Here is a 9,790-nt window from a genome sequence, read left to right as displayed (position 1 = left end):
ATGCGGGGGTTGGGTGGGGAGGAGGGAGATTTGGGACTTGGGTGATGGGAATGTTGCACTGGTGATGGGTGGTGTTCCTTTTATGACTGAAACCCAAACACAATCATGTATGTAATCAAGGTGTTTAAATAAAAAAAAATTATGCAAAAAAAAATCTGATTAATGTGCTGTTATTCTTATGTGTGTTGCATTTATGTATATAGACATACACATATATATTATATATACATTGCATATATAATACATATTATACACATAATACTCATCCTAACTCTTATTTTTATCACTTTTTTCTTTTTTTTAATTTTTGAGGAAGATGTGTTGGATCACATCCAATACTCAGGTCTTTATCTGGCTCATAATACATCTTTGTGCATGGGAACTATATGGGTATTTTGTCTGAGGAAAATTTTACCATATTTCCTTTTTATAAAGTTACTATGTATGTGCTCACTTCAGCAACACATATACTAAAATTGGAATGATTCAGAGAAGATTAGCATGGCCCTTGCGCAAGAATGACATGCGAATTCATGAAGCGTTCCATATTTAAAAATAAATAAATAAATAAAAATAAAGTTACTACATACATATATTTTATATAAGGATTGCTTTTATTTTCTGGATATATGATTATGAAAAATTTCAAGTAAATCTCCAGTAAGCAGAGTAACATTGGGTCCTATTTCTTGAATTAAAAATCACTCTATGCCTTTGACTATGGATAGCAATGTACTACCATTTCAAGAAATTATAGAAATAAAATGTTCATTGCTATCATAATTTAGGCATTTTTTGCAATTTGTCTGTTTTTATTTCCTTTGTTTTCTTTAGAATTTAAGTCAACCTTTATTTACCTATTTCCAAAGAAATAATTAACTTCCATTTGCCTCTTTTTTTGGTTTGTTTCTTCAAAATATTTTTTATAATTTTTCTATGTAGTTTACTTTTGGATTATAACATAAAATCTTGTGTTCATTTTTTAGTCCATTATTATTATTTACTATTTTTATATTTTAAATGTAACCTACAGCATTCAAGTAGGAATTCTTTGCTATCAATTGAAAAGCGTTTATACAGAGAATATAAGTGGCTTTAATAAACACCATTCTAAAATGTTTTTAGTCATATCTTTAATTCTGAGGAATCACATTTTTTAATGATAGAAAAACCATGGAGAACTTTTTTGGTGTTTAGGATATTGATATATCATGTCATTAACTTATAGTTACAGAATTTTGTTTGAAAATCTGATATTGTTAGAGTTTCCCTTTTATGCGAATTTTTGCTTTTCTCTTGCTACTTTTTAGGGTTATATTATTATTTTAAAATATTATTGTTTATCAGGGCCGGAGAGATTGCATGGAGATAAAGTGTTTGCCTCGCATGCAGAAGGTCGGTTATTCGAATCCGGGCATCCCATATGGTCCCCTGAGCTTGCCAGGAGTGATTTCTGAGTGTAGAACCAGGAGTAACCCCTGAGCACTGCCGGGTGTGACCCAAAAAATAAAAAATAAATGAATAAATAAAATATTATTATTTATTAGCTTTTTTGCTATAATTTGGCTTGGTGCTCCATTGTTCCTTGAGTATATTTTATTTGTAACTCTGAATTTTCATTTCAGGTTTTATATGTGTGTGTGTGCATATACATATACACACATATACACATCTTTTGATTAAAAATTTTTTTGTTTGTGTTTGTTTGGTTGCCACAACTGGCAGTGTGCAGGGCTTAATCCTGGTGCTCACGAATCACTCTTGGTAGTGTTCAAGAGACCATAAGTGGTGTTATGGGTTGAATTTGTGTCAGCTTCAGGCAAAACAAGAGTCCTACATACTGTTTTTGTCATCACCATTTTTGATATTCTTCTTCTTCTTTTTTTTTATTTTAGGCCACACCCATTGCTGCTCAGAAGTTAATCCTATTTTAACACTCAAAAATCGCTTCTGGCTTGGGAGACAATATGGGACATTGGAGATCGAACCGATGTCTTTCTGGGTTAGCCAGGTGGAAGGCAAATACCCTACAGCTATGCTATCACTCCAGCCCCTGATTTATGATATTCTTGACTGTTATTTATTCTATCAGCTTTTTTTACCTTATTCTCTCACCAGGCACCATTTTTTTCTTCTTTTTTGATGTTTGTTTGTAAATTTTATTTATTACAGATAAAAAAAAAACCTTTTCATGAATTTTTTTATTTTTTCAAAAAATGCATACTTCATATTTTTGCTTATAAAGTACACTCTGCTATCATTCTTTATTGAAATAATATAACAAATTTGTAGTTATAACATTTAAAATGACTACTTTTCATCATGTGTCATCATTTAATGTTACTAGTAAATAGTTACTGCTGAAATAATTTTTTTTTTGTAAATGGATGCTAAATAATTGGCTTTCACCTATATAGGTTATCATTGTGCTGTATCTAGTAGTTCTATAACATAAGTATAGTGATGAGATTTCCTATAGTTAATATATATATGTATATTTATGGTAAAATGTATTTTAGGCCTATCCTAACAGATCTTTTACTATTTTTTTATTTCAAACTACATATTTGACACTATGTATGGGATTATAAAAAATTCCACATGACAACAACAATATATGTTTCTGTTACTCTATTTTTACACGAAAAGGGTAAAATTTGTTTTTAATGTCTGTATTAGCCTAATTAATATTTATTCCAGAAAAAAATATCCTCCATTTAACTACACAGAATTTTAAAATTTTAATTTAACTTGGAATTTTATGGGTTTTTTTTTTCAGTTTCAGAATTTGTTTTTTATACCCAAATGTAGTTTTTATTTAAAAAATTTTTTTACAAAGGTAGCATCATAATTTACAAAGTAATTCATACAATGCTTCAGGCATACAATATTACAATTCCATTCCCATCATTTTGATTAACTTCCCTTAACATTCTTCTATAATCAAAAGTATAAAACCTTTCAAGTCCACTTGACAATTGCTGCATCATTTCTTCTACTTTACATACACAATCATTTTATTTTATTTATTTAATTATTTATTTATCTATATGTCTATCTAATTATTTTTGGTTTTGGGTCACACCCTGCAGCGCTCAGGGGCTACTTCTGGCTCTATGCTCATAAATCACTCCTGGTAAGCATGAGGAACTATATGGGATGCTGGGATTCGAACCACCATCCATCCCGAATCAGCTGCATGGAAGGCAAACTCCCTACCATTGTGCTCTTTCTCTGGCACCAAGAAATAGTCTTATTCTGAGAAATTTTATACATGATCTAAGAAATAAAATGGTAATACACAATTTTTTTTTGAGCTACACCAAATAGTAAAATCTCAAGGCTTACTTCTAACTCGGCTCTTCAAAATCACTTCTTGCTTACTCTGGGGACCATCTGCTGTATTAAAATGAAAAAGAATTTTTGAAATTTTATTTTAACATGGATTTTATAGTTTTGGACAATTGAATTTTGCTCTTATAGGTCTAATAACACTAATCATTTTAGTTATAAAGTCCAGAAATAATTATTATTAGCAATTAATTTTAATAAATACATATTTGAAAGTGTTGGTATTTAGTCATGTATTGTCATTCATGTAAACAAAAACATTTGTATTATTGATAGAAAACAGTTATATCGGCATCAAAATACATTAATATGGGCTATAAAGATGAGACTGTATAGGTGATAAGGCATTTGTCTTATAGGCAGTTGACACTGATTCAGTTCTGGCACCACATGTGGTCCTTTAAGAAACACAAAGCCAGAATTAGGAAAAAAATCCGTACAGAAGAAAAAAATAATTTTAAGGATAATTGACTTGTAAAGTCATAATCAAATACACATTTTGTTTTCAATGTAAAGTTTCAGTGGAATAACAATTGATGGGAGATTAAAAAAAGTAAAAAAAAATCTTGGCGTCAGAGTTGTGGTGCAAGTGGTAGGGCATCTGCCTTGCACGTGGCTAACCTAGGATGGACCATGGTTCAATCCTCTGACATCCCTTATTGTCCCCCAAGCCAGTAGCAATTTCTGAGTGCATAACCAGGAGAAACCCCCGAGCATTACCGGGTGTGGCCAAACAAACAAACAAATAAAATCTAAAAACTCAACACTCACTTTTGATAGGAAGGTCATTTCTGTTCCACAAAGAATATGAGGGAAACAATTTAATTTCAAAGATATAATCAAGATCTTTCATTCAATTATTCAACTTCTCATCAGCTATTTAGTGAGTATTTCTATGTTCAAAACTCTCTGTAACTGTGAGTAGGGTTGGTGAAAGAAAGCTCCATACTAAATCATACATATCCTATATTTTATGTACTATGATAATCAGGAGGTGATTTGATGTGAATTAATAACTTAATTATCATCTCCCAAATTTATCTTTATCACTTATAAGATAAAATTATAAAATACATTCTTAATAAGGATGGTATCTAGCTGATATAGAAAAAAGTAATAAATTTAAAAAGTGGCAATTGAAAATTAAAATTTATAGATAACTATCATAGACATCAATGTATTAAAATTCTCTAATCAGTTTATGATTGTGTAAAGATTATAAGATAAAGTCAGGGAAATCTCAGCTTAATTTCTTTTATTGCTATGATTAACTATTTGAATCAAAAGTTAACAATTTAAGGCCAAAGCAGTGGTGCAGTGGTACGGCATTTGCCTTGCAAGCAGCTGACCTAGGACAGACAATGGTTCAATCCAGGGCGTCCCATATGGTCCCCCCAAACCAGGAGCCATTTCTGAGCACATAGCCAGGAGTAACCCCTGAGCATCACCAGGTATGGCCCCAAAACAAAAAAATAATATAATTTTTAATGTTTACAAATTGGTTTCTTTATCTACAAAAATAGAACTGCATTATTTGTAAGGCGACTATTGTGATATTAATATTCTAAAAATATTTTCAACTTTGCTTTAGTACATTAAGTACTGAAAAGTTATAGTTATGTTGGGTCCTGAGTGGTGGCACAAGCGGTAAGGCGTCTGCTTTGCCTGCACTAGCCTAAGAGGGACAGTGGTTTGAACCCCCGGGGTCCCATATGGTTCCCCAAGCCAAGAGCAATTTCTGAACACATAGCTAGGAGTAAGGCCTGAGCATTACCGGGTGTGTCCCCCCCAAAAAACAGTTAAAGTTAGGAGAAGTAAAATCATTTACATTGAATTACCAACATTGCTATGCCTACCACTGAGATTATATTTAATACAACTATGCTAGGAAAGTACTTGAAAACATATTCTGCAGATACTTTTCCAAGACATAAATATTATACCATATTTGTATTCACCAAAACACATGCTACAAGATGATTATATCAGCTAAAGTTTTAGTAGTTTCATTTTGGAAATTATTTTATTGACCATATTACTTTAATGGATATATGTGTTTACTTTAGATAAAAATATGAATGATGTGGGACAGAAGCAATAGCACAGAAGTAGGATGTTCCTTGTACTTGTGGTCCTAGAACGAATATGTGTTTGATCCCTCCCATCCCAAACGGTCCCCCGAGCATTCCAGGAGCAATTTCTGAGCAGAAAGTCAGGAGTAACCATTGAGAGCAGCTAGGTATGGCCCCAAACCAAAATAAATAAATAAATAAATAAATAAATAAATAAATAAATAAAATGAGTGTTGGATTAAAACAATAACTTCAATGAATTTCAAAGTTATAAATGCTATCAGTTTAAAACTAGCTCAAATGCTAGCACATGTGCCTAATAATCTTTGAATTTGATCTCCACAAAAGCAATTCCCTCATCCTCCCATTGTGAGGTTTAGACATTGGAACCCCACCCAGAATATCCCTCAGTATTTCTGAGTATGTCTACGAGTCATCTTTTCTCCCATTCTGATCTATAAAAATTAACTATAGAGTTGAATATATGAAGCCAGATTTAAAGCAATATATATTCCTTGATTATATTAACATAAGCTAAAAATGAATATCTGACCAGAGTGATATTACAGTGGGAAAGGCAATTGCCTTGCACGTAGCTGACACAAGTTCTATCATGGTGAACCATATGTTTGACTAAGCCTAAGCAGATTGGTCCTTGAGAACAGAGCCAGGGCTGATCACCAAGAGTTTTGGCCCCAAAACAATAACAAATAAAGATAGTTATATGCATAAAAATAAAAATGGTAAATTTCATGAATGTTGCAAAAGACAGAAGGGATATGAAAACAGTCTGTATTCATCCTAAAATAATTGTTAGTTTCTAGTTATGAATGATGTTAATATTTATGGCAATGTTAAGGGTTATATGCATTTATATGTGCATTTAATTTGCATAGATATTGTACTTTAACTTCATTTGCACATATATTTTACTTTAAGAAATATATCAAAAAGCTCATGCTGTTAAATACCAGTTCTTATTTTCAATATTAAGATTTTAGAACATTTATATAGAATCTAAACGTTTAATAGATTTTATTTTATAATTTTTTAAATTTTATTAAAAAAAATGTGGGGCCGCTCCAGGTGGTGCTCAGGGGTTACTCCTGCTCTGTGCTCAGAAATCACTCCTGGCAGGCTCAGAGGACCATTAAGATACAGAGATCAAACTAAGGTCCTTCCCAGATTAGCCAAATGCCCTACTGCTGTACTATAGCTGGGCCCCTTAATAGTTCCTGTCTTGACGACGGGGGTGGAGGGAATGAAAAAAGTTCCCGTTGTGAATATAGGTAAGGGTCTGTAGAGGAGAGAGATGGAGGGCATTGGTCGTAAGACGGTTGCAATGGAGAAAGGGTTTTTCTTATATCTATATATCTATAACATATAAATAACTAAAACCCAACTATAATCATGCTTGTAATCATGGCACATAGATAAACATATTTATAAAAAATGTGGAAAATATAGCAAGGCATATAAAAAGTTTTTAAATAAATTGAATTATTGAGTTAATAAGCTGCTTTAAAAATATAACTTTAGGGAACATCTTCAATACACTTGAATTTACCTTCAGTTTGCTTTAACAGTCAAATTTACAGCACATAATTTCTAAATCAAAAGGCTCTGTTGCAAAATCTTTTGAAACTAGATTCTAATACTTGACATGGATATGAATACCAAGTAGCCTTAATACAATCAAGCTATTTCTAAAAATACATCTAAGAAACTGTTATTAATCATTTTTAGCTGCATTTTTAGTTTTAGTTATATTCTTTGCCAGGTTTTTAAAAGAACCAACAAAATAAAAATTATGCTTATCAAACTGTACTTGCTACATTTGTGTTATTTGTGTATAAACATTAACATCTCAATTCTTCAGGGAGAAAAATACTGATTAATACTGAGTAACTTTCAGTGTTCTTTTTTCAGATATTCTTAAAAATCATCTTACATATTATAAACTGAATATTTGCATTACTTAAAATTTTATGTTGATATTTTACTCCCCAATACAACTGTATTTTGACTATAGTTCTCTAGAGACATAATTAAGATTAATGATACCTTCAATTTACTGTTTTCTGTTTTTATATCTTATGGATAAATATTAGTGATACCACTTTAAAACATTTATTTTAGTTTCTAAAGAAATGTCTATCATTTTTCAGAGTGCAACAATTTATATTGATCAACAATGTACTAGTGTTCTGATTTGTTTGTTTTATTTTGATAATTTTGAATTTGGGGCCATATCCAGTGACTCTCAGAGGTTACTCCTGTCTATGCACTCAGAAATTGCTCCTGACTTGGGGGACCATATGGGACACTGGGGGATTAAAATGTGGTCCATCCTAGGTTAGAGTGTGCAAGGCAAAAACCTACTGCTTGCGCGACCACTCTGGCCCCTAGAGTTCTGTATTTTTACTAATTCCTCATAAAGAGTATTTTTGAGAGAGGAAAATCCCAAATTTGAGCAGTAACATAAATTGTGGATTTGATTCCCCTTTCCCTAAAAAAATTGATGAGCAATTTTTTCATGAGTTGATAAACTGTATTTTATTTTAGAGAAGTATCTATTTCTTTGGCACATTTTTAAAAATTGTGCACAAGATTTTTTTTTTATTTTGAGCTGGACCCAGCAGCACTGGAGTTACTGCTGGTTTCACATTCAGTAATTGAACCTGATAGACTCCAAAGACCATATGGGATGCCAGGGATCGAACCCAGGTTGGCCTCTGTTGGTCCCAGGTCAGCTGTGTGCACTGGAAATGCTCTAACTGCTGTGCTAATGCTCAGGTCCAATTGTTTTGCTTCTATATTTAATTTAATGTATGTTTTATATATATTTACAATATTGGCTATGTCAATATATGATATGCATATTCCTGGTCCCAATTAATCAATAGAAATCTTATTTTATAATATTTTAAAATTTTTATTAGTTTATTCTTGGCTTTGTTTCCTTGGATATTTGAATGTATGATCCAAAAGATCATAGTCTAGAAATTAATCATTTATATTGCTATTTTTAATTTGTTTATTGGTTTATATCCAGTAAATGTCTTCAATTCACTTTAAATTAATTTTTGTGTATATTGTTATACATTTTTCTTGTTTGTGCTTAAATGTATGCTTTGAGATACTTTTAAAAATTTTAAAAACAGGGCCCGGAGAGATAGCACAGAGGTGTTTGCCTTGTAAGCAGCCGATCCAGGACCAAAGGTGGTTGGTTCAAATCCCGGTGTCCCATATGGTTCCCCGTGCCTGCCAGGGGCTATTTCAGAGCAGACAGCCAGGAGTAATCCCTCAGCAACACCGGGTGTAGCCCAAAAACCAAAAAAATTTTTTTAAAAACAGAAATTGTATATTCATACAATGCAAATGTAAATATATACACATAGTCATGGTGTATATAAATATATATTATATAATTATTAAAAGTTTTATTGAGATCATTGTGAATTATAAGACCTTCATAGTTGTATATCAGGCATATAATGACAGTAAATTAGGGCCATTCTCTTTACCAGTATTGATTTCCCTCCACCAGAGTTGCCAGCAAGCATGGATCCCATAACACCACCTTTAGTCCCCGGGTCTACCAGTATAACAAGTCCATTTTGTGTTTAGCTTGTTATAGTTTGTGCCTCTTGTTTCCATTGTCATTGACTTTGACTTGGTTATTTAATTTTGACCATTTATTTTCCACCCAATGCACTTGGTCTCTGGGCTCCATCCACTTTTTTTCTCAATTTGTAGAATGACATAGAAATAGAATATAAAACAAAGTGATTTATATTCCAAGGTTCTATGAATAAGGCAAACACTCCTATAAAGAATGTATAAATGAAATTTAAAAAAAGGGGAACGATTGTGGCAGTTTTATTTTTAGTTTTCATAGGCCTAGTAAGCATTGCAGAAATGAGAAACTACTCATCTTATGGCCTTAAAAACAAAAACAATAACAGGGTGTTTTTACACCCAAAACGCTGTATCCCAACATTAAACTTGCACATTTTTCTGCATTAGCACCAAAAATCAAACTCCCCCACCCCCCAGGGAAAGCACTAAACCTCTCTGGCACCAACTTGCTCCAGGGTAGGTTCATATGACACCCTGATGATGAGGAAACAACAATTCAATTTAAGGGCAGATTGCCATATATATCATCAACTAATGGTGAGATGAAATCAGAATATCTTCCATTCTAAGATATGTGCAATAACCAAGATCTCTAATTATGGAAGACAGACTACAACAACTGCCAATGAGCAGAACTTTTCCTGGGACCATAAAGAAAGACTTTACCCTAGGCATTGTGCTAGGATCTGTGCATAAAACAAGATCTATAATTATAGAAGACTAAT

At 32.3% G+C, this 9,790-nt stretch overlaps 1 non-coding gene across 1 annotated transcript; it reads left to right on the top strand.

Annotated features, from left to right (window-relative positions):
* The first annotated feature begins 446 nt into the window (after positions 1–446).
* On the top strand, positions 447–553 carry LOC126019868 (U6 spliceosomal RNA). The gene has a single exon (XR_007499485.1). It is a non-coding gene; the product is annotated as a U6 spliceosomal RNA (small nuclear RNA).
* The last annotated feature ends 9,237 nt before the right edge of the window (positions 554–9,790 follow it).

The sequence above is a fragment of the Suncus etruscus genome, chromosome 9 (assembly GCF_024139225.1).
Source record: "Suncus etruscus isolate mSunEtr1 chromosome 9, mSunEtr1.pri.cur, whole genome shotgun sequence".
NCBI classification, from domain to species: Eukaryota; Metazoa; Chordata; class Mammalia; order Eulipotyphla; family Soricidae; genus Suncus; species Suncus etruscus.
Note: the sequence above shows the minus strand (reverse complement) of the source record. Positions and strands in the feature narration are given on the sequence as shown.